The sequence below is a fragment of the Cupressus sempervirens genome, chromosome 1 (assembly GCF_028749045.1).
Source record: "Cupressus sempervirens isolate cs-2001-9-10 chromosome 1, ASM2874904v1, whole genome shotgun sequence".
Classification (NCBI taxonomy): domain Eukaryota; kingdom Viridiplantae; phylum Streptophyta; class Pinopsida; order Cupressales; family Cupressaceae; genus Cupressus; species Cupressus sempervirens.
The window spans coordinates 817,605,973-817,631,797 of NC_143118.1; the positions used below are offsets into that span (position 1 = coordinate 817,605,973).

The 25,825-nt window shown below is 34.6% G+C and overlaps 1 long non-coding RNA gene and 2 pseudogenes across 3 annotated transcripts; 1 reads left to right on the forward strand and 2 right to left on the reverse strand.

Moving 5' to 3' along the window:
* Positions 1 to 2,405: 2,405 nt before the first annotated feature.
* Positions 2,406 to 2,925, reverse strand: LOC149580372 (ferritin-like catalase Nec2 pseudogene; annotated as a pseudogene).
* Positions 2,926 to 3,391: 466 nt separating this feature from the next.
* On the forward strand, positions 3,392 to 19,430 carry LOC149580373 (uncharacterized). Of its 3 annotated transcripts, none has more exons than XR_016353501.1 (10): positions 3,392 to 4,846; positions 5,840 to 5,922; positions 6,038 to 6,091; positions 9,337 to 9,454; positions 12,340 to 12,466; positions 12,570 to 12,631; positions 18,052 to 18,122; positions 18,421 to 18,503; positions 18,856 to 18,887; positions 19,004 to 19,430. It is a non-coding gene; the product is annotated as an uncharacterized LOC149580373 (long non-coding RNA). The 3 variants fall into 3 exon arrangements; XR_016353509.1 differs by having other exon boundaries at positions 3,392 to 4,560; positions 12,340 to 12,470; positions 18,376 to 18,503; XR_016353512.1 differs by lacking the exons at positions 5,840 to 5,922; positions 6,038 to 6,091 and having other exon boundaries at positions 12,340 to 12,470; positions 18,376 to 18,503.
* On the reverse strand, positions 7,652 to 8,708 carry LOC149580374 (putative sugar phosphate/phosphate translocator At2g25520 pseudogene; annotated as a pseudogene).
* Positions 19,431 to 25,825: the final 6,395 nt, after the last annotated feature.

Sequence of the window (25,825 nt, forward strand, 5' to 3'; positions counted from 1 at the left end):
CCAGAAGTTTCCTTTAATGCCATTCGAGATGATTCTCCTTGATTGCCTCTTCTCTCCCTACTTTGGTATTCAGCAGCTGCCCTTTCTGTTTTGACTCCACTGACCCAGTCTCTTGTCCTTTTAAGAACAAAGGCAGTCCTCTCCTTCAAGCTTTTTAACTCTGGAATTGACCAATCAATAGGAGGGAGATCTAGTAATTCAATTTTCTCATAGTAGAATGGATCAACCAAGGGACCTTCATCATCATCTACACCTGTCACATCAATATCCACCTTGAAGTCTATTACTTGCCTTACTGTAAGTTGCATCCAATCTCTCTTCCTAACTTCAAAATCATTTTCACAATCCTCCCAAAAGTCCTCCAAAGCCGTGAAGTGACCAAGACTGGGATTTAACTTTAACTCATTCACTGAATAGCCCTTACTATCATAAGGGAAACACATCGTATAAGGATGCAAATTTATTGTGGCAATAGATCTTTCTATATTCCTAGCATCTTATGCAATATCACAACTATAATATCCAATGCCAATAGGAAAAGGTATTTCATCTATCCTCCTGTTCCTGCAAAGTTTATTGATTTGACTAATTTGCCTGCACATTTCAATCAAGACCAATTTATCATCAACAAATCTAGGTAGCATCAGTGGACACCCATCATAGGCAACTAACCTGATATAAGTAAACTTCAGGAACTGTATGAAAACACTTCCATATTTTTGTATTTTCATCGCTGCTTCTGGTGAAATTCTGAGTCCAATATTCCCTTGAATCTCCCTTACAGTTAGCATTGTGAATGCATCATTCACTCTTCTAAAATGGTGCGGGCTATTATCATACTGAATTTGAGGAAGATGATTATAAATGAGGGTCGTATCATCATAAATACCCTGCCGGTTAAGTCCTGGCCAACTTTTGGTACTTGCAATAGCATAGAAAAGATATGAAGTCATATAAAAGTAGTCATTTTCTTGAAGTCCCATGAGCTGCCTATGCAGTGAGTCGCTGATGATTTCAGTCCAATCAATATGTTGTTTTCCTTCACAGACCATATTGATAAATATGAACATCCAACCTTCCCGAAGACCAACTATCCTACTCAATAGGGCCACCATGTTTGCCACATCTTCTTTCAACAACGACCTGTGAATGGATTTGTCTAATTGAGATTTCCCTCTTCTTGGTTGCGAGAACCATGACCTGGCAATAATGTTTAGACATTGAGTTTGATTTGTAGTAAAATACTCCTTGGCGATTCTTAGATTGATGTTGGCATATTGCATCCTGGTAGGCAATCGAAAAATAGTAGCAATAGAGGCAGGATCTAGACGGACAATTACTTTATTGTTTGGTGAAATAACTTCTCTAGTATTGGGATGATAAGCCTTCACACACTCCAATACTAAGTCCGAGCATTCTACTGAAATGGGATGCCCACCTGCTCGAGCTAAGCCACTTTCTAATATCTTTTCGACTAATGGGGTCCTTTCTTCATTCACAAGAGATGACCAGAAGTCCTGAAGGCAGACATTTCCTATAATGGTATCACTGATATCTAGAAGCATGCTTCTTAAAACAAGAGCATAATCCAGCCTCTAATACTTGTACTTTGTGATTGATTACCAATCCTTTTTTAAAAATATGCTAAATTCCAAAGAAAATGAGGATGTTGATCCAAATTTGGATGACTTAATGAGTGAAGCTTCCAAAGCTACAGGTCAGGAACAAGTATTTCATTTTGTCGAACACTTCGCTAACACTCTATATGTTCTGTTCATTTTCACCACCTTTTTATTTTGACATTATGTCAAACAAGTCAAGGGCGATCTCAGGTACTGTTTACATCCTCTGCAACTTGTCCATGAATCTAGATATGAACAATTAGAATCCTATTTGATCCAAGGCAATCATTATCTTGTATCAATCAGATTCTTTTTCCAATGCTTGTTTTAGCATTCTTCTTCAAATATTCGGGCTAGTTATAGCCAATAATCTCCATGTAGATTGTAGATTGCCCACGTAAACTTGTTAGAAAGACAACCGTGTAAAAGCAGTTATATTTCATGCTAATGAAGTTAAACCCAGTCGGATTCTTAGCAAGACTAAACCCACGTCACCATGACTGTCGTGCAAGTTCACATGACACAAATGAGAGTTGATACAAAGACATTCCTCTGTACAGGCCACAACTCTTTGAAAAGCCAATCTTGTCTAGGACAATACACGATAGTGGTTGTTATATCATCATGGTGCTATTTCCTACAATGTTGGCGAGTTGATATATATATATCGTTGTTTATCCATATACGTAACAAGTTTGTATTGTGTGCCACTTGCTGAGCCATGTTAATAATTCAACTTTTTAGCATGGAAGGTTTGTCTCTAAACTCAGCAACAATGTATGTTTATGACTTCACTTTCTTAGACAACCTCTCATACAACCCACGTATCCCTGCATCCTGCGCAGATTCTACTCCAAGAAGCCTCGCTGTGAGCCATTTTGCTGTTGCATATTGGAGCTGAAGATAGGTAGCTCGCAAGCAGATAATTTAGAGAGTTTGCATAAGGATCGAATAGTGGGTTTAGTTTGGTAAGGAATGTAGCATCTACTATATTTGAAATACTTCAGCACTGAGATTTAGTAGAGGCCGAGGAAACCCAGGCACAATTGCCTTTATAGCCCAGAGGTGACCAACTTCTTGATAAGCGAACTCCAGAATGATATCATGAACGATAGGGCTGAGATGGGCTTTGATGCCTCCCACTGGTTGAGGTCCCCCGACAGGTAAATTTGGTGCAACTAGATTACCCAAGAGCTCCAAATAGAAAGGACTCGGTCTCAAAGTATTCTAAATTTAGAGGAAATTCCACTAAATCTACATCCCTACTCTGAACTTTCCCTGGCACATAGCTTTCATTTTGCATGTGTGACTTCTCATAGAAGAATTTTAAACAAGTTAGAGAGATTTTCAAACAAGTTAGTAACTGTCTCGAAGAGGATAAGAAATACGCGTTTTTGGAGAGGTTAATTAACCTACTTCAAAATGCGCAATTTTAAAGTTATCACTAACCTGTTTGGGAGGTTAATAGATACGTGTTTTTGGAGAGGTTAATTAACCTACTCCAAAATGCGCGATTTGAAAGTTATCATTAACCTATTTGAGAGGTTAATGGTTAATGATAAACTTGAAAACACGTATTTTGAGTCTCTCCATTAACCTACTATAACTTGGGGCTCAGAAGTCAGATTTTGAAAATTTCAAGTCCTGTGTGGAGCTGGGAACGAGCTGGAGACATGAAGATTCAGAAACTCACAAAAACTCAGAGATAAATGACTATTCCGATGATTAAAATGAGATGTATTTCACACATAACCAGAAGATTAACAGGTTCAAAAATTGAAACACTTTATTACTGGATAACGAACCCTTAAGATTGGGGTCAGCCGAGAGCAAGATTTTTCCATTTTCATATAGATCATTCATCCAAGCCAGCAATATAATCTGTTCACTACCCAGCAATATAATCTGTTCACTACCCTTGGACAAATCTATGGGCCTCTGCACTCTGCATGCATGCGCAATCTCCCCTATTATTAGAAAGAAAGGCTACCAGGTCTTCAGCACTCTACCATCCAACACAGATAGCAGCTATCTTCCCGAACATAACTTCTCCTTCGCCATAGGGCTGCATTTCTTTCAATCACTTCTCTACACCCTACAATAATCTATTGCCCTTACCCTTTGCCATAGGTCTGCAGGGGTAGGGGCCGGTAGCCTATTATTGTAGGGGTAGGGGTGCCCTACCATGGCCTGCCACATGCAACTTCGAGTAAAACAATGCCAAAACTGAATACATCAGATCGTGGAGCGACTTCCCCTATTTTTGTGACTTCTGGAGCGATGTCACTACCCGGGTTGTTTGTGGATTTTGCGAATGATCGTACAAATCAGCAAGCCCAAAGTCACCAAGTTTGACATTGAGCTCCGAATCAACCAAAACATTGCTGGATTTAACATCTCTGTGAACCACCTTGCGTTCCCATTGCTTGCGAAGATATAACAACCCTGCAGCGACGCCCTTCATAATTGCGTACCTTTGCTCCCAGGAAAGTATTCACATTGTTTCGTCTGGATCTGGGAATACGAATTTGTCCAGGCTTCCATTTGGCATGTACTCGTAAGCAATAAATAGCTGTTTGATCTTCCTGCACCAGCCCCGCAATTGAACGAGGCTTCTGTGCTGAAGATGACCCACAGAGCCAACATAGATTTATAGAAGATTGTACACCAGACCTACAAAAAAATTGGGGTGTTTTTCATGATGCAGGTTTTGATGTAGACTAATGCAGTGTGCATTGGAACATTGAACAGTAGAGCCCCGATATTGCCCACGACATGAAATGCCCATCTGACAAAGAGGCCAGAGGAGATTGGAGTCGGGAATCAAAGCCACATGTTTAACTATGCCATATACGAAACCCCTGAGCTCATGCTTTATCCACCAAGCTGAGGGATAAAGTTATGGAGACTGGCGATAAAACCTTGACTGTAAAGTTTGGTGGGTAGCAAAATCCATGAATTATACTAACAATAGTAGCTGGCTTTCATTCTCGCTCTGACCCCATTTAGCAGTACTAGTAGAGGGTAGGGATCCTCCTCATGTATCCTCTGCATAGTTAGCTTCTAGTAGATATTGTAATTTACAGGCCTCTTCCCACATGCCCCCTTGAAGTACCACTTATCACAGTACTTAACAGTAATGGACAAAGTGTAGGGGGGCTATTCTATACTATTATGATCTCGAGGTCTCATGGTTCTCTATGCATCATGGAGGTCTTCAACAGGTAGTTTTTATTTTAGGTTCTTGAACCATGAGGTCACTTTATTTGGCATGTCTATTTTCTTGTCCCCAAACTTTTCTGATCTGGTGGATTCTACATTTTCACTAGTGTTCTCCTCTTGGATTTCTTTATCATTGTTTGGGTGTTACATTGTTTCAATATTTTTGATATTTCTAACATTAAAAATGATGTTTTGTAATTTTTTTGTTAAAAAATTGTTAAACATGCTTCCAGTACAAATGCATCCCTGTTCCTTGTGAAGGCACTATATGCTTTAATTGATTTATTGGAATATAGTCACTCCCCGCTCTTAGGAAGATTAGAAAATTTCACCATCTTTATATGCACTATGTTTTCTATGTTATTTGAGAGGGAACTTTGATTTTGTTTTGAGACGTGTTATTTGCAACCTTATGTTCTGATGCTATTACTCTATAAAAAACCATGGTATCATTGAAGAGTATGCAAAAAATTGATGCCACTGTCCTAATGCTATTTTCTTTTCAACATCTATGATGCCCATGCTGTGTGCAATGCTTTCAAAGTAGACAGTACTTGTTGAATCCATTAAAGTGTATTCTAAATGTGGTTGTTGTTTTTGTTCAATGAAATTGAGAAGTTGAAGCTCTCTGAAATGATTTTTAGGTTCAAGTCATCATTAGATTTTGTACAATTATGCTCTGTTATAGGAATTAATTATGATCTTATTTCTGTTTTGAGGGTGGACATTATACTCCACTGTAGCTGTATCTCAACAATTATGATTCGTCCTCTAAAATCTTTTTGGTTTACTAATAATTAATGTAATGAACTTTTAAACAAAGTTATACCAAAGTATTAATTTGGTTCCAGGAAATTATTATCAAATTTATCCTAGTTTTTGAAGATTGTTGAGAGCTGGTGAGAGGTTGTATTGTTAGATTTATCATTTATGTTTGAATTGCTAATACATTGTTATAATGTGCACTAAAAACAGACGTGTGTGTATGCATACAGCCATCCCTCTTCATCTGTTGTTATTTGAGCTCTCTGAACAGTGGGTAATATTGTAACCGATTAAATTGTGGACTGAAGTACAGGTTTGTATTGTGTCATTTTTTATTATTGATCATGTCAATCAATAATTTTTTATATAAGTACAACATTGTCAATTGATTATTTTTCATTTACTAATTTGAGGTTTATTCTTTTCAGTTTTTCCTTGCCACAATTTACTGCAAGGATTGCAAAGAAACCCATGTTCACTGAGTTATGTATTCTCCATCGTTCATATTTAAGAGCCATTTTAGAGAGTGCAAATAGTCACACATGTTAATTGAGTTGTCTGCTCATTTTTAAAAATCATTTTTTGTGATTGAAGAGTTGTAAGAATCCTTAAGGCCTTCATATTTAACAAAATATAGCTTGTGTTTATTTGGAAGGAAACTGTGTGATGCTCCAATGTTTATTTGTGAATCTTTGGTACCATTAACTTCCCTATTCCTCATCTAATTGCAAGACTTAGACATTCTAACACTACCAGTAATTTAGCTTCATTATTTCATACTGTCAAGGGTTTAATAGATTCTGTTGTAGTCAGAGATCCACTACAGAAAATGTGAATGTATAGAAGACTATGATATGAAAAAGGAGCAATTCCCTGTTTACATTAGTAATCACAATATTGGAAGATGGATTAACATTTGAAAAGTTCCTTGCTAATTATTAACATTCAAAGGTTTTTAAGAACACGTTCCTTAAAATACCAACACCCAGATCCAAATAGGTGTAAGAACTACCTGTTAGTATTTGATTCTTTATTTATGGTCAATATAACAATGATTATTTTTGTTCATCCTGATGACAAATCAATGTACTGTGATTGTTTTTCATTCTAAAAGCTACTAAGGTTGAAGCCTTTTCACCTTGATGATGAATCCTCCAGGACAACTTGGAATTTGTTTATTAAATTTAATACGAAAGCATATCGAGGAACCTCTATCAGTGGAGATGGTAGAGTATTTGTTAAGAGACAAATTTGGTTTCACCTTTTTCTAGAGGTTATAGTCAATTGCGGTTATTGAGTTAAAGTTTTATGAAGTTGCAATTATTGAGTTAAAGTTTTATGAAGTTCTGAATGAGCACTGTTGTGCTAGTAGTGTTTCTCAACTCCGAGAATAGTAAATGGCTTAGATTTATAGGGGATTGAAGACCAAAACTGTGAGGATAAAATAGACAACCATAAAATTACTCATCTTTTTGCACCCTGATTCTAAATGATCTTTCAATGACTTCCTTCTATACATATCTTCCAATGATTTTAATTAATTCATTAATATAACATAACCGTGCCTTTATTGATTTCTTATTGTGCCCTGATTCAAAGTGATGTTATTATGTAGGCATCCTGTATTTGTGCACATCTAGGTGACTATGGGGTACAATTTCATGTAGACATTAAGCTTTCATATTGTGTAGGCAATCTGCATTAATGCACCTCTGGGCAAATTTGGAGTGCAGTTTCTTATAAACATTTAGCTGTTGTTATTTATTGAGATTGTGCCAGGAATTTTCTACCATATTTTAATGCAGTCCTCAATTATCGAGATCCTACTATCATTGCAGTCCAAATAATATATTTTTGAGGTATTCTATCAATGTCTATGCTTCACATTGGGCATAAATGTCTACCAAGGCAGTAGCAACAACACCATTTGACAAAATTTATCCATCTTTCATGCTTTGATGGATGCCTATATTGTATCCCAAAGCTCCCATTTTGGGACATATAGTGAAGATGCTAATAAACGATTTCAAGTTTGCCTTTCACCTTTTCAACAAATCTTTTTTGTGCATATCCTGCAATCATAGCAATACATGTTGCCACATTTCTTTGAGGCATTTTGTCAAACAGCTCATGCCTTGTCTCTACTTTCCTATTTTGCATAGATGTCCACCAGGTTAGTTGCAATAACAACATCTGATAAATTTCTCTGCCCTTGGAGAGTTAGGTCTGTCAAAAAGAAAACATCAAACTTTTGTATCTGTGAACACTCCCTTAGAGAAGGTAATCAGCAACCAATCCTTAACCTTAGCTACATTCATTGTCAAAGCTGATTTATTTCCAATCAGGAGAAAAACTGCAAGGTTAAGGGCAAAGTGACAGAGATAATTGGGCAAGATGAAGTAATCAAAGTGGAAGGTTGAGGTCTCCTTGAGCACATGGAACTCGGCAAACAACCATGGGACGGTAAAAAATAGAAGAAAGCAAGAAGTGACATAAAAGAGTCTGCTGATGAGATTGAGGATTATGCCCTTTGATGTAAGCAGGGTCTACATCAAAACCAATCTTGTAGCCTAAAAAAAAGTTGTGCCTAACATAAGCATCACACCCTGTGAATTAAATTTGGCCTCTCCATAGGCTATAATAGCCACCCCAACAAAAATCCCAATCATGTTTGCCATGGTATTGGACTAACCCAACTCCAGTAGAATACACAACCACAGGCATCCTGGCTTTTATCATCTAGATAAATGACATGAACAGAAAAATTTAGGCCAAATTTTAGAACCAAAGACTCATTGAATACAGAGCTCCAATGGGCACAACAGAGGACAAATAGACCTCCTTGGACATCCCAATTGACTAAACAAGTTTTTTGAACATGACCAACTGAATAGCCAGAGCCGTTCAGAATGCCATGAGGATCATTGTCAAACTAATAGGGGAAGGCCAGTTATACATCTTCTTATCCAAAATATATTTTTTGTATACAATCACAGTGAAACTCAAGAAGATCCAGATGCCCACATAGGTATAGCTCAGTATAATGTTCTTCAGAACATTGTTGCTCACAGACTCGCGCTTTCCTTATCGCTTACCCATCTTCACAAAATAAGTATTCTACTCATTCTTAGAGGCCAAATAGGCAAAACCCCCAAATGCTTAAAATTTCAAAAATGGATCTGCAAAATAATATATTTGGATCAGTTACCTTACCCGCCTCAACCTGTGTAGAAAAACTGCCAGATTTGCAACCTCCAGTAAGAAAATAGGCATAAATTTTAGCATGTAATTATGCTTAATCAAGCAAATGAAGATTTGATGCACACGTTTTTAAAGAAAATATATCAACCTCCCATGACCTAAGCAACGGAGCTAGCCTAGTAGTTTGTCTTGATGATCCACTAGTTGTTGGTAATATCTCATCAGATTAATATAATGGTTTGAGATTGCATATGGCTCAAGCTTGCCTTAGATTTTATAGAGCCTGCATGGTTAATGCCAAAGAGATCTTGTGTGAATTTAATGCCCAGTTTTATAAATTTCTTGGAAGTTCATAATTGACGGTGATGAATATGGTATTGAGCTTTGAACTCACTGTTTTAAAATCTGTGCTCCCACATTGTATTCGCAATTTTTGTAATACCATCTTCCCATCCTGTTAGATTATTTTGATCCCTTTAATAATTTAATTTAATAATATGAAAATGTAAATCACTGTGTTGTGCAGTTATAATACTTGGTGAGGCTGATAAGCTATCTCATACTACTGCAATTGGAGTATAAATAGCGGTTGATTTGCATGCATAGTGGCTGAGTAAGCTGCAGGAGATCCAGTGGAGACAAAGGTAGCTTGACTTTATGTAAAAATTGCTTGCTCAGTACAATGGTTTGTGTTCCCTCATTTGCTTGCTAACATTGCTTCACTCATATTTCAATTTGCAAATTGGGAGGTTTATATGTCTGGTGAATTCTTATATGGTGCAGACTATTCTGCTCCAGTCTAACTAATGTAGAACACGTACAGTCCTTATCTTTATCTAGTGGAAGTAATAAAACCCAATTTTAATGAAGAGTTAATAGAATTCTATTCTTATATAAGCTTGAGGCTTCATATTCTCTACTTAGAAATAGATGTGAATAAGAATTACAGTCCAATGTAAACTTGATGAAGACACACTGAGAAAGAGTCAAGAATAGGGGTTGATTAAAATAATGCAATACAGTCAAATCTGAGATAGGCTGCTGTATGAAATTCTGTTAAAAAAAAAAAGATTCTGATTAGGTGGAAATTACGGATTGCAAGGAGGACTCTTCATAACAGATGTGAACGAAGCATTCTATGCTCTTGAAATGAGATATTTAAATATGTAAAATAGAAGAAGTAACTGTAAAAAGTTGCACAATATTTAAATATTCGGGGTTTTTTCATTGTGAGATTTGTGTTTAGATTTATATCCAAGTAGATCAAGCATTGGCCTTTTTGTGAGGACTGGGAGAATGACAACCCTTAACAGATTTATCTACTATTCTTGGCTTGGGTAATTGATATTTGCAATCAAATCAATTGGATCTCCAATCTTCTGATTGTGAATTGTTGTCATCAGACTACCATGACCATAGCCATAGAAACTGATTATACAAGTCTTGTAAGTCATAAATCAACAAGAAGTGGCCATAGAGGTGTGACATTGTCAATACAATCATTTCTGGCTATATAGGGAACTTGTTTAAAAAATTCCAGCATAATGAGGTAGAGTACTTCTAGAAGTAACTGTGTGAATATCTTTAGCATCAACATTTTTGTTTACACTCTACAATGCATTAATAGAAAGAGGAAAAAATGATAGACAATTCAGGGATTTATCATTATTTCATTTATTTTCATTGCATTAAGAGTCGAACATCTGCAATTCCTGGTGTTTGGTTCCCAAACGACAGATTTATACTCATTTCTTTAGCTTTGACTGGTCCGTACTACTCCCTAAAATGTGAACTTAAGAAGTACAGAAATTAATGCACAAGAATGAAGAAAGAATGCTCACCAATTATCTCTGCTTGCATCTGAAATAAAAGATTCATTTGAGCCATAATCAATCAACGTGAGAGATAATGCTTGTCGGGGAGTATCCAGGGTCAAAAGGCCCAAAAACAAATAGCTTGTCATAACATCAGTTTCAAATTCCCCCACAATAGTTATATTAAACTTTCCTCTAGCTTAAGGAGAGTCTCATGTGCATAAATAATGTATGCTTTGAATTATTTTAACTTCTTATAGGCCATACATCCCACCATGATGGGTCCATGTTTGCATTTCATTTTCAAAGCACTAGTGTCTCTGGATGCATCTTCAAGATAAATTGCTACAATTTATAAAATTTCAAAGCTTTGATGCTATCATATGATTTAGAGTTTAGGAAACTCATCTTAGGGACTATTGGTGAACTATGCAAAATTTCTTTCTTGAAATCATAATTTAGCAAAGAAAAGTCGCACATGCCATGCTGGTCTGAGTTTGTTCTTAACAGTCCTCATCCATGGACCACTTTTAGGCTATCCTAAAAAACTGGCATATTGGTGCCCCTTTTCATCCCCACAAATTGGCATCTTTGACTGCTATCCTTGAAGCCTGTCCTGCTATTCCTTTCCTAAAAATAACATGCAATATAAGAAAAGCAATGTGAGTTGTAATACTTTGCAAGTTTAGTTTTATATGACATCAAGATTCAAGTTCACACATCAGCATAATGCAACAATTTCCAGATTCAATGGTCAATGTCAATTGATTTAACTATTGTAGCAATTTACATTCTATTGAAAATTCAAACTATAAAATGACAAAAGGCCCAATGGCTTCAAAGCAGTAGGTTTAGTTTATGGATATACAATAATACAATTAGATCTCTTATAGTTGAGCTTTATCTAGGCTATCACTATAAAAATTGACATCTAACCAATTTCTATTATCAAACTGTGACTCATCCAAGGAGATACCAGTGAAAATTTTCTTCAAATAGTACCCCTGGCAATTCAGAGTTTGATAAAGAGCACGGAGGGCCAACTAATACACGGAATGGAGGTAGCTTGGGCACCCCGCCGTCCCCCCCACCTCACTAACTCTTATCGAAGGTCTATGTTTATTTATTTTCTTCCAATAAAAAAAGTATGGCATGAAGGAGACATGAGGTCATCCCTATGACAGTTGAGGAACATTGTGGATGTCTCAGGTCGTCTAGATACATCCAGGTGTCCATCAATTGCAATACATTGATAATTCCATCACCAGGTAAGGATATCGTGGCCTGTAACACATCACATATATAATATTAATAAAGTTTATTTGAGTACAAAAGCATAAATAGATTCACAAATAAACATTAGAAAGATAATTTATTTGATAAATCATAAATGTATGCCTCAGTGCCTGACTTGAACATCAAAGTTCAAATATGAATGCAAACCTCTTTAAGGAAGTCGTGACACATTCTTAGCCATTTCAACAATGCCTCTCCATGTGTACTATTTGGATATTCCTAGTCTTTTTAGATCCTTAGATCCTTAGCATATGATATACATGATATTTTCCTTAATCCAATGATAATTATAGAATATTCACATATTTAGATAGTTAATGATCAAACTAAAATGTCTGATTGGAATTTGAATTTTTCTTTCCAAGGGGCATGTTCTACTCTTACTAAACTAATCCACTTATGTATAATTTCCTTGACAGGTTCACATCACTGCACCAGTTGTAGATATTATAGCAGCGTTTTGTATCTGATCTATGGAGTTGGATATCTACTTTCTGACATAGAAGGAGAACACTTTAGTGTTCCATTAAACGACATGTTTTTTGAGTAGGTAAAATTTTGTTTACAGCTTGAAATCCAAAAACTAACCAATAATTTTAAGACTGTTAAAATCTAATCTCTCTTGCTGACTAGTGCCTGGTTTTTGCAGAGGTTGTTATAAAGTTGAAATTGAAATTTTTGCATATAAAACTCACTCTTCCAATCTTTTGGGTAAGTGCTATTTTGTAATAGGTTATGTAATTTTTTTTTTTCAATGCCTATTTATGTAATGATCATAATTGGCATGCATACACTTTTCTTTGTAACTTTCTATTAAGATATCTACTTGACCTCCATACAAAATGACAGACCAGGTACTATTATTTTATATTTTTTCATACATTATCATTTTTAATGAAATAAAACATTAACCTAAGCTTGAATAGGTAGCATATGCTAATTCCTTGTTGCTAGATTGGTAATTGTCTTATTGCAAAGCCTCTTTTATATTTTAAAATTTGTATGGGATAAAATATTGATGAGATCTTTAGTTCCTTACATGAAAGATTTACTCAACTAGATTAAGTGTACCATTCTTCGTTAGATTGATTCAACTATAAATCACCATATCAACAAACATTACCATTCCATTATTATACAATCAATCCTTAAATATTCCATATATATTCCGAAGTTCTATCATTTTGGCCATAAATGTTACTGTTAAAATTCAGTCTTAAGGATTATTAGGCCTTGAGGAATAGGATGCATACCTTATTCAACCTCCATACCTTTTCCTTATTAGTCCTGTCACCAAATATCGTAGAGCTTTGAGTTTCTTTGATCAAAGGCCTCCTTCATCTACAACATTGGAAACTCTGTTTTCTGATTATAAAATAGTGAATTACCAATTCTTCCTGTACATACAACCTTTTTCAGTATCATGTCCTTGTGGCATTCAAAGCCCTTGGGTGCCGACCTTACCACCATCCATTATCTCAGTTCAAGAAGAGATGCCATGCCCAATCTGATGATGACAACATTGGGAGAAAATTATGTGGGCCTTCTGGAACATGTCATTTATCCAAGGGATTTGATCTTGATCCACAGGCCACAAGTCATACTGCATTGGATATTTATCAGGGTGTCGAAACTTGTCTCCTAGATGAAAAGGCCTAAATGAAAGAGGCCCACTGTTAGTAGCAGGACGAGGACAAACAAAGATGTTCCTTAAATTGCTACCAAAACTGCTGCTAACATATGCATACGGCAAGAAAAACTTCAATGTAATTTCTCATCATGGAAGACATTGAATATGCCAAGGAAAACTTCAAAGTACTTTTATTTTAATAATAAATATTTAAAAACTGTGTAATTATTAAGAAGTGTTTACGCCATATTTATGCCTGACCATTTTCAGCAAAAGAATGATGCTTTACTCCAAAATAAAATATCTCAGTGAAATCATGATTGGATACTTGATTAATAGAAATTTCTTCCTCGTCTAAATTCAAGATTTCCAAAATAAGGTTTGTCGTTTTCCTCCTTGTGATGTAAGTTTTTTGCCCTTTCTTTGTACCTAATAGTGGAATCATAGTCTCTAGTGGGTATGGTGATTGTTTATTATCCACAACTTGAACAAGTCGATGGCACATCAAATTTTGGCTTCTTGTTGCTGTTAATCTCATCCTTACAAAAGAGCCAGTAACTTTCTTGGTAAAAGTTCCAAGGTCTTCTAGAAGATCTTCAAGAGCAACTCGTTGCAAGTTTATTAACCTGACATTATGCACATTTATGGCGGCAAATTCATTTAGATTATTTTTAGAGCTTTGACTCCATCTGCATTTTTTCGCAGTTGATGTCTTTTCACTCTCCTAGTTGTGTCCATTGGCACCTTATTCCCCCCAAAGTTCTTGTGACTATCATCGGTAACTACATCCATCCTCTGAGGTTCATCTTTTATATTTCCTTGCTTGGGTATAATGTGTGATTCAAGAAGCCTATACATTTCAGGGAGCTGGAAACTATCTCTGCTTATACAATCTTTGGTCACAAAGAAAATGATTTCTTTTAAAAGTATTTTGAAGTTTATTCTCATAAATGTATTTCAATATCAAATTTTTTACTTCAACACAAGAAAGAGGATTTTTGGTCTCTTTACGTATGTGTACAATCAGACAGATTGATAAGCTCTTTAGAAGCCCATCCATCACAATCCTTTCCCAATGGTATACTTCTGTTTTCTGATTTGCACTCCAGTTCTTCAGACCTTACATATCTTGACCTCTTTGTATTTAACTGCTTTTGCTCATTCTTCTTACATTCTGTGTCTTGACAGTCCAACTTCTCACATGATCCAATATTCAATAACTTATCTTTCTTAAATATTCTTTCTGAATCTTTGTCACCTTTGATTGTGTCCTCATGAATTTGTGCTTTATGAAGATCTGCCAATGTTATTGAGTGTGTATCCGTTAGTTCAAGCCAATATTCCTTCAACAGGCCCTCATAAGTTCCCTTGTCAGTGAAATCTACTTCAGTCTGCAAACAACATTAACATAGAAGATGACTCTTACAAATAATTCATTTGAATTTAACTAACTGACAAAAAATTGTAAACATTCAATTTCTGAAATAAAAAACTAGCAGAAATTGCATCAATGAAGGATGTTTCATGAGCTTTCATTAGTCTATGTCAAATGGTCTAGAGGGCCAAACCTCAATCAAAGCATTACACAAAATAAGGAAGAATTATCTGTAAATCAAATGATGGATATATGGTCAAAGTGTTAAGACAACCCACATATGTTTTGAAATGCTGATTGAATATTATTCACCACAGAAGTTATGTGGGTGAAATTATATACAAAAGCATCCAACATGTTAACAAATTTAAACAGAGAACAACTGAACCTTAGTTTGTAATGATTATTTCAACATCTGTCCAAGGCTTTCTTAATGTTACATGAAACTACTGGAGCAGCCAATATCGAGACCTTCTAGTAGCAGTGAGATTTACATAACCATGAGAGGTTGTTGAAATGGACCTTTCATTTTCTGCATATTAGATTCATAGGGAATAATTTTTTTTACAATAAATTTATGCCTCACCTTTCTTTATTGCCATTCTTGATATGAATGAATTTTCTGAAAGTTACAATTTTTGAGTTGTGTCGAGTAGGTCTTATCTCACACTAAAAATGTTTGTTTCATGTTTTGTCTTCCTATTTTTACATCTACTAAACTGCCTACTATCTCCTATAGGCACTAACAATTTGTATGTGTTATAGCAACTTTCACTTTCTACGAGTAGTCATCATGCCCAAGTGATCACATTAATGTTTTATCTTATGGTTTTCTGTCCAAGGGCATAAGCCCTAATGGTTTCCCTTCATCCTTAGGGTGATATCATTCATCATAGGGTTGTTTCAATCAGCATGCAAAGTATCTTTTCTTTTCTTTTGAATTGGGCTGACATTACTTTATTAGGAAATACACGGACATAGTTGAAACTCACTGGACCTGCATCTCACTGATTACTAAATGTAAATGTATTGAATCTAAAATTCAGGCATCTCAAATGTTGGTCTTATGGAAGTTAAATGGGTCAATTGATTAGGGGTAATATTTTTTATTATATTTTTTGCAATCCAGGTATGTATTTGTTTGGATGTTGACCAGAGATCTGTACAATTCATTATTAAACAAGTCCTCTAATCCAAATAATCTGATTTTGATTTGTGTTCTTTTGAAAAGAAGTTTACAAGAGTTTTTCTTTTGAAAAGGAAGTTTACAAGAGTTTTTCTAAGGGAAGTACTTTTGTTGGGATGCTTACTCCCTTTGCTTATAACTTTGTTGCCATCCGATGAGAACCAGTATATTTATTGTATACCTGAGGCACCACTCCAAAGGCTTAGTTGAATGAATACTAAGAATCCAAATAAAAGATCAAACCATAGATTTTGAATATGTGGTTACTCATAACTGATCACATGAATCTGTATGTCTACAATTTAGCATCGACTTAACTTCCTTATCTTTGAACAATTGATTATCTATCATATTTATAAAGGTCTTAGAAGACATTAAACGGGATCACTCATTGTCTTAATATTTTTGCCTTCTGAACATTTTGATATGTATTTACAGATTCGTATATTTTCAATAAATTATGGTCTTTGGTTGTCATGTCAAGACTGTAGCCACACACCCTGTCAAAACCTCAGCCTCTATCAAGACCTTAACCACAACCACTGACAAAGCCTCATCCTTAGTCTCAGCCCACGTCTTAGTCTCAACCTCGATTTCTGTCCTTCCCTTCTGTGCAGAGGAATTGTCTGAATCCCTCAAATTTGTTTTCAGATTCAAGCAAGCCTGCACAACCAACAATAATCTTCTATGGCCAGAAGAAAGAGTGCCTCAACTCTGCTCCTCCCCTGTCTACAAATTGATTTATGTCATCCATAAGTGGTGATGGAAGTTTTGTTTCCAATAAAAGACCAAAAACTTCTTCCTCTGTTCCTTTTGCATTTATATTTGGTTGGTTACATGCCTGCAGTCCATAATGTAACTATCAGTGATCATGATAGTATTTGTCATGTAATCTATTAGTGCATCTAGAGTCTATTAGTTCATCAACAGTTAGTTTCTTTGGTCTACGGCAGAATACATTAGTTTATATTTTCTTCATGACAATCTTAGAAATCTTAGAAGACTTCTTTATTTATGATTGTAATGATATCTATTAATGTATGGAATAAAAGAAATTAGTCTCTGCTGTAGCAGAGTCTGTATCTAAAATCTGTCATTTGTATTTATGTGTTAGTGTTATGCTATGTCCTGTTCTTCCCCTGTTTCAGTTTCTTCACTCTTTACATTACAATCCCAATCATCTGTTTCCATCTGTAGATCCAATATTTGAATGAATCATAACAATCTCTTTACATTACAATCCTACTAATCTGTCTCTTCTCCATACATGGCATTGTTTGATAGTTTCTTCTTGTTAGAGAATACAATCATAATGAATTACATTCACAAAAGATTACTGGACTGATAGTTTCTTCTTGTTAGAGAATACAATCACGATGAATTACATTCACAGAAGATTACTGGACTCCTTCAGTTTTGTTTGACATTTCAAGTTTTCATATTAGTTTGGGATTTCTTGTTGTGACCTATGGATTTACATTAGTATAAATCTCAAAGACATCATAAATTTGAATTGTGGAAATTTTATTGTGATGAGTTGTGGAAATTTTTACAAATTTGATAATTAAAAATCTCTAAGACTTTATAAAAATAGTCATCTTAATTGCATAAGTTTTTCTAGACAGTGGGATCTGATGAAAAGATTAAGGACTAATGAATAGCTAGAAGAGCTAATTAAGTAATCCTAATGATTATTTGGTTCTTCCGAGTCAGTTGTTATTGTAAAATAGTTTCATTAATAGTTGTTCTAATGACGTGGTAAGAAGCATGGATTGTGATTGGATAAGTTTGTCTAGTTCATCGTATTCTTATAGCTTTTAGGACATTGGTTGCGGATGCAAAGATTATTTTAAACAGGATTTTCCACAGAAGACCATATATGCGCTTGACTGGTAAGGACTTTGAGTTTGACATCCTATGTTTTCTATTGTATTGCCCAGGCATTCAAGCATGCCGTGAATTTCGTGACAGAGTATTTCCAGACCACTCTCTCATAAACCCTTTTGAGAAGGTAATGGTAAAGTGGATTTACTCTCCATTTATCAAATTTATTATTTTAAACTTCAGTGTTTTATTTTCAAATTGAAATGCAATTAATATTCAACTTCAATAAATGCAAAGAAGATTCACTGCAATTTATATTGAGCATAGAAGTTTTTATTTATACAAAGCAGTCATTATTTAGATTTTTTAAGATTAACCACTCCATTTTCTTTAGATTTTTGCTTTTTGCTTTTACTAAGCTTTTTGAATTTCATGTACAGAACTGAATACCTGAATTTATACTTCTTGAGGTGGCTTTGAATCAGATTGTTGTTGGTCTCTGTGTGGTGTGAGTTAGTTTTGCAGTGGCTAAGAAAGCTTATTGAGCTACCCACACAATAACAGGATGGTGCGATCATACAGCTTATAGAGCTTCCCACTCTTAAAACTATCACATATTTTGGTTCAGAAATATTTTTTTCATTTGTTTTCAATAAATGCTGTTGGATTGGCTCATTTCTGCTTCTCTGCATGGTTTACAGGCTAGAAATTCTGAGTTCCACTTGTAATTTTATAGTTACTCTTGAGATAGATAGCTGCTTCCTCTGTTTTCCTACATTAGCTTTGAATTAATTTTATAAATGATGGAGTATATTGATAAAAATGGATGCTGGTCATAATTTATAGCAATTTGATTCATAGCTAAAATTGACATGACCTGAAATGGGAATGAAATTAATGTGTCATTTAACCATCTGCAGGGTTGGACCTCTCCACAGAGTAGCATTCATTAGTATGTGCTCCATCTCCTAGATTTTTTAATTGGATCTGCATTCATTACATTGAACTTGACTTGGGTATTTATGCACAAAAATCTGTTCAACATTTGGGTTAGTTTTTGTTTATAAGGAAGTGGAGACCAACCGCGTCCTGTATGGCTTTCTGGCTGATGACTCGCTTTGCCTGCTGCTGGAAAATCTGAGGAACCAGTGACAGTTCCCTTGCTGCTGTGGTTATGTTTTATTTTGTTTATTATGCTGTTTAGTTACACTCTGAGCCTTCGGGCCACTTTTGGTTTTTGTCTTTGGACTAATAGTAAGGCCAATAGTTATCTGATGGCCATGTTTTTGTACATTGTTAAGACTTTCGATTCTTATGGTAGCATCTACATCACTGTTATGGTTATGAGTAACTTTTTGAAATTTGGAAAGGGGGTGGGGTAATCTTCTGGTAGCAATTACCAACTGATCTTTGGACAATTGTTTTTTTCTGTATTGGGTCAGCCCCCATTTTGGCTGCTTCTTAATTTCAAAAACATTCAAATTAATTTTGTTCAGATAGATTTGAAACTGAAATGAAGGGTACTAAACAAGTACTTTGCCTCCTTTTTTATCTGTTTAAAAAACGTTGACCTACCTATCATTGATAACAGAGTTTGCTTCAATCATTGATCAACATAGTTGGCTTCAAGAGGTTTCATGACGATATTTCTAACCTGGAAGAGGACACACGTAATTCATTGTTTGCTTGGAAATGTGTATAATACCGCTGGAACAGTTCAAATGAAACGGGCAATTGAGGAGGAGCAGAATTTGCTGTGTTAAGCTCACAATTGCGAATTAAAAATTAACTCTTTTTAAAGTTGTAATTATACATGGACATAATTTAATAATCTATCATTAGGAGTAGAAGAAAAACTATATGCTAAGAACACGCACTATGATTCATTTATGTTGTTTTGCTCGTTTTCAACTGTTTCGTGTTTCTTCATATTACATGTATTTGGTTTTGTTTATATATGCTGCGGCTGTTTGATTGTAATTTCAATCTCTGTTTACAATTGGTATTACAGCCAGTTAGAAGCTACTAGTTCGAAATTCCGTAATTGAATTTTATATATATTTTACAATCAGTCTTTATATATATGTCAATAAATAGAGGAAGAACTCATGAAAGGCAATAATCATAAATTCAACTTGCGTGTTTTGATAAATATTTGAGTTATTATATATATATTTCTGCAAGCATAATTATGCTATTGTAACCAATCAGAAACATTCTTATCCTGAAGATTTGTGTTGTTTTGCCCAGCTGTAATGTTATGTCAATCACATGCTTTCCCATGCTTTCCCGTTGGGGTGATATAAGCCCTTCCAAAACATGTTCTTCGAATATTGAGTCATACATTGCAGGTGCAGAATCCAGACAAACGTCTGCCCCATATATGTACTTAATAAGTTGCTAATATGCTCTAGGAGCTTTAAAGTGTAAAAAATTAGATATTTACTGGGCAAATACATTGTTTGTGACAGTCTGCACGAACAACAAATTGTGTCAGGAGTTTTCTCAAAAAACAAATTACCTGCTTTAAGGATTTCTGAGTTCTAAGGAATAAGTATGTATGCAATGTCCTTACTCAGATTTCCAGAATGAGAATGCAGACAAATAGCCGAAATAAATTTATTTTTAAATTATATTTCTGGAATCGGGAGAGTCGGAGACATGCTTGAAAGTTCCACCTTTGTTCCCTTAAAAATCTTTTGCACATCAATTTATTAAGCAAACTAATAAAGAAAATAGAACTGTTAAATTATCCGCCGAGAGCTCTAACAATGATTATGGATCTATAGATCATGTAAATTTAGGAACTTACAAAAACTATTGTTTAACTATGACACGCGTTGGAACTGCATTTGGATTTCAGGCTGAACTTTATGCACAAGATCAACATGCAGAGCATCAATCTTCAAACTATGTGAAGCAAAACAACCTTAGACTTCTTTCCTAGATTTGTGTTGTCTGAATTAACTGAACTCTTAACATAACCCCTGTGGATATGGATTAGGGACAAAGAGTGTAACAATTTCAACTGTGAAGTATCAATTTCACCATGAGATGCTCATCTCTTTAAGTTCATATTGCAAAAATGTTTAGAAGTGACTATTTGTATGAGTGGTCTTTGGTAAACAGTCAGTTTAGCTTTCATTTTGTGTATGAAATTTGTTTACTTTTGTTTACGAAATTTTGCAAATGTGAAACGACGTGTTCTTTTGATGTCAGGAGGGCTGAAAATGATTCCTACAAATAACAAAAAAGGAGTTCTTGTAAACGAGCAAGGTATAGCAATGGACATAACACTAAAAATATGGAAACATGACTATTGTATGGATTCTAGAACAAATTTTCTGTAAAAGGAGAACAAATAAACCAAATACGAGATGAAGAATTAGACTAAAATTAGATTAGAATGAGAACTCTTCAACTTTTTACAGTAGAATTATGAAATTCCATTGGCAACATCCTTGCTTTAAATTTCTAAACAAAAGCATTTATATGTGCTATTGCGGCCCTTTCTGAAAGTTGAATTTTTCTTTCTGCACTGAAGAATTTGGCTTGTGTCTACTGTTTCTGTGAACTACTGTACACCCTCCTAAGAAATATCCTTGGTAAGGAATGTATCTAATCTGAAAGTCAGTCAGCATTAAAACATCAATCATTCAACAGTCAATCTAAGTAGTAACTTGAGAATATTAAAGATTATCCAACTCTCGCAATTGCTCTTATTTATGTTAAGTTCTCTTCTACTTTGAGCTTGTGCCTCAAATCCGAGCCTTCCATGTCCGTTAATACTGCTCATATATTTAGCAAAGAATCACCATTGACAAACAGAAATCTGTCCTGACAGTTGAAATCCCATTGCTAGAGACACAGAAGTATGATCATATAAACTTGTGGGAGGATGATATTTTGCAGCCTATCACTAAGCATCTTCATGAGGCAAGATAATTTCCTACAGTTCTATATTTTTTATTAGTTTATTTTTTAATAAATTGGGGTTGAGATGTTTAGCAGATAGAGTCATTTCTTATTATTCTATTTTTGTGATTAGTTTATTTTAAACAGATTTGGATTGGGATGTTAAATAAGTAGGATCATTCCTATGTTAATATCATTCCTATGTTAATATGATATGTTTTAAGGAATAATTATGGTTTACCTATTGATGAACATGATCTGGTGGTAATAAGGCTCAAATTTGATAGTGGTATAATAATATGCAAGTATTTTTGTTATGATATTGATCAATGTCTTGGAATGATCATTTTTTGCAGTGTCAACAGTTGGCTTGCATTTCTGGAGAAGTCCTTAAATGAAGGCTAGGGAGTGCATGATACAAAGGTTGTTTTTGTGAGGGGTTAGCAAAGTTGGCCGAGGAAATATATTTAAACAGTGATTAAATGCATCATAATAAGCAAATCAGAATCCAACTACTGTTCAAATTTTCTGCCTTCTACTATGTCTATCGGCTGAGCTTGCATAATTCTTACCTATAATATTATTTCTAGTTTCCCAATGTGTGCAAGTAAATTCACTATCCCAAGTCTTAAGAGTATGCGTTCCTGTTTTGTGTCAATCTGCTCTGCTGTTATTTTTCTCTATCCATCAATCCGCCCAGGGCAATGCTTTGTGCATCTATGACAACCAAAAATAAATAAAAAATTGGCTTAGGGTTTCAATGCATGTTGTGAGGTCGATGTTGACAAAGATCTTAGTGGACCATGTTTAAGCCAGATGCAGAGCTTTCTGCTCAAAAACTTTAAAATTGATGGTTATTCTAATTCAATTTCTGAAGTTTACTAATTTTTTGTGGGCAATTTTAATGCATGTTTCATCCGACTTCATTTATCATTAGACAGTGGCGTTGCACAAAATTTGACCTATTCCACATCACTATACCTCTCTTGACATTTCCTCATTCTCACTGCTTCCTCAATATTTTCACTCTCCATACTCCATGATTATTGTTTGAATGTGCTATACTATTTTCTCCCAGTCGAGAATGTTACTGTATATCTTTTGCCCATTTCCTTCTATCATTGCACCGTGGCTCCTCACAATATTGAGCTTCATTTTGTGCAACTATTCACGAGTTCTAACTTACATCAACCAAGGCAAGATGAAACTTGAGTAAGTACAATAATGCATTTCTACTCAGAATTGAACTTACATCAACCAAGGCAAGATGAAACTTGAGTAAGTACAATAATGCATTTCTACTCAGAATTGCTGGCAGGGCTCTGCAAGTATTTTTGGATGTAAGTCTTCAGTGATACATTTGTATCTATTTAGATTTCTGGGGTTGCGAGTTTATGGGTTCTTATAAATGGGTTAAATTATTTACAAAGACCTTGTCAACACCTTAAATTTCTGTGATCCATAAAATAGAAGCTTGCTGCTGGAAAAAAATATTGAATGTCTCTAGTGCTACGACTGGTGCATCCATGTATTTTCTGCCAGTTTTAGTGCTCTCACTCTGGTGGTTGGTTCTTTTTGGCCTGTAAAAGTGGCAATTTCACTTTCCTAACTTTCTATAATTCTGTACTTTCTGCAACTCTATCGTAAACTTTTGTAAATGGTTTTTGACTGGGTGAGGTTGTTCACAAGCCCATCTTCGTGGATCTTCATGTGACCCACTTTTTGCATCATGAAATGCAAAGTTTTAAACGAAATTCATGATAGAACAGGACATCAACAAAATAAAGTTCCATATTTAAAGCATAAACTTAATGTAAAGTCTGATGCAACAATGTTTAAAAAATAAAAAATAAAAACAAAGTAAAGTCGTAGTTCAATGTAGAGCATAAAATGCTTAATATTGATACACAGCTCAAACGAGCATCATACTCTTAATATTTGAAATGGAATGAAATTTATATAACTATTTCTATTTACGATCATCTTAAAGTTTCTCATAACATCATAACAGTATGTTGTGTTTGCTCTGAAGTTAATTACGATTTCGATTTCTTCTTCAAATCGAAGTATCAGTCTTAAAATAACCATTTGTCTTTTCAATACATTATCAATCTTAAAATATTCATCTGTCTTTGGAAGTAATATGTACTAGATATTTATTTTGTCTAAATTTGCCCGGATCCAATAATTGTAACATGGATAAAATGTAGGTACATTTTGGTTTGACTCTTAAGATGTTTGGGTCATACCAATGTCTCCACCTCCCATGGAATTAGTTAATGCTATATGGAAAATTTGGTACCTTTTTGTCTATAAAGTGATTATTTTGGATTGTTCATTTAATTTTCATTCTATTCTATTGTCTATTTTGGGAATAGTTTATTTTGGATTGTTCATTTAATTTTCATTTAATTTAAGTTATTTTCTCTTGTGTATTTTGTCTATTTGGGAAATAGGATGCAATCAAACTACCAATAACCATTTAATGATATCGGATATTTATACATTCAAAACACTTTAAAAAATTGTCTTTATATTTAGGGTAACTATATTTCACTTGCATATCTCTTTCTTTCAAATATAAAATAGGAAATAGGGTTTGTTTCTTTTACTTTCTTATTAATGTGACTTTCCAAGAATCAATTCTACTCTTAATTAGTGTTCATCGTCTAGCTCTAATAATTTATTATTTTGGTTGTTAAAAAAATGTCCCATGAATAATTTTAAAGATCTTCTAAAAATTTTAATTTTTTTTTTTGATATTTATTTGTTATTTTTCTCTATAAATTGATTGGCAGTATAGTTATCAAGAGAATTAAGAATATCCAATATCTAATAGATGTTTGATCTAATTATCAATTTATATGGTTGATTTTTAAATAGTAATATTTTAAATGAAGGAAAATAGTGAGTGGCAACTTTAATTAAATAAAAGAATAGATAAATTATGCAAGAATTGTAATTTCATCTAAAATGAATTACATTAAAAATCAAATAGTTTTCTTTTATAGACTCTATTCATGCCAATTAGAAATCTATATTTTATAGTAGAATTTCTAGAGTTTTTGATTTTGTTGAGGGATTCTTAGAAGAATTTTTAGAGTTTTTGCTTTTGTAGAGGATTCAAATATAATGACTTCTTACATGCCAATCAGAAATCTAAATTTTACAGTTGAATTTCTAATTTTTTTTCTTTTGGATTCAGACATAATATGACTTCAGAGATTTGCAATGGATGGAGATGGTTGTTACATAGGGTCCACTAATGATTGCAATATAAGCCACTCGTCACATTTCACAATGAAATTTTATCTTTCTACTTGTTTGATTTTGAACATTAATAGTCCATACTTGTGTTTGATTTTGAACATTTTTCTTCCTTTAAATAAGGGAAGATGGGCATTAATCTACACCATAACAATTTTGCAAGTGAATCAAATAACATTGAATATTGGATTTGCATATGCTCTGCAACTTTCTAAGATTTCCCACTCCTTTAGTTTTTGAATTTTGATGAGTCGGAATGGCCCCTTGGGGTTGGGCCATATCTCAAAATCTTGCTCAAACTTGCAACTTGTTCTGACCTCATCTAGGGCTAGCTAGGGGAGTGTAGATTTTGATTGTCCTGCTTGTGGGGTTTTGGCAGAGTCAACAAAGGCCTTTATGGAGTGTTAAGAGGATAAAACGAGTCCTATGGTGGCTCAAGGATGGAAGGATGTGGTCCTTGGAGAGAAGATGACTCATGTCCCACTCGAAGCACCCAAGGTGATCAGTGGAGACGAGGGAGTGGAAATTGTTGTCTCAAATAGCCTAGTTGATAGTGTGTTTGCCAACATAAAACTTTGCTTGATTGGTAGGTTTGTGGCCTTTCACCCATCGATTGAGATGGTTAGGAAGTGGGTAAGTCAGAGATGGAAGTTAAAGGGGAGTGTGACTATTTTGGCAACGTCAGGTGGTTTTGTCTACTTTAAATTC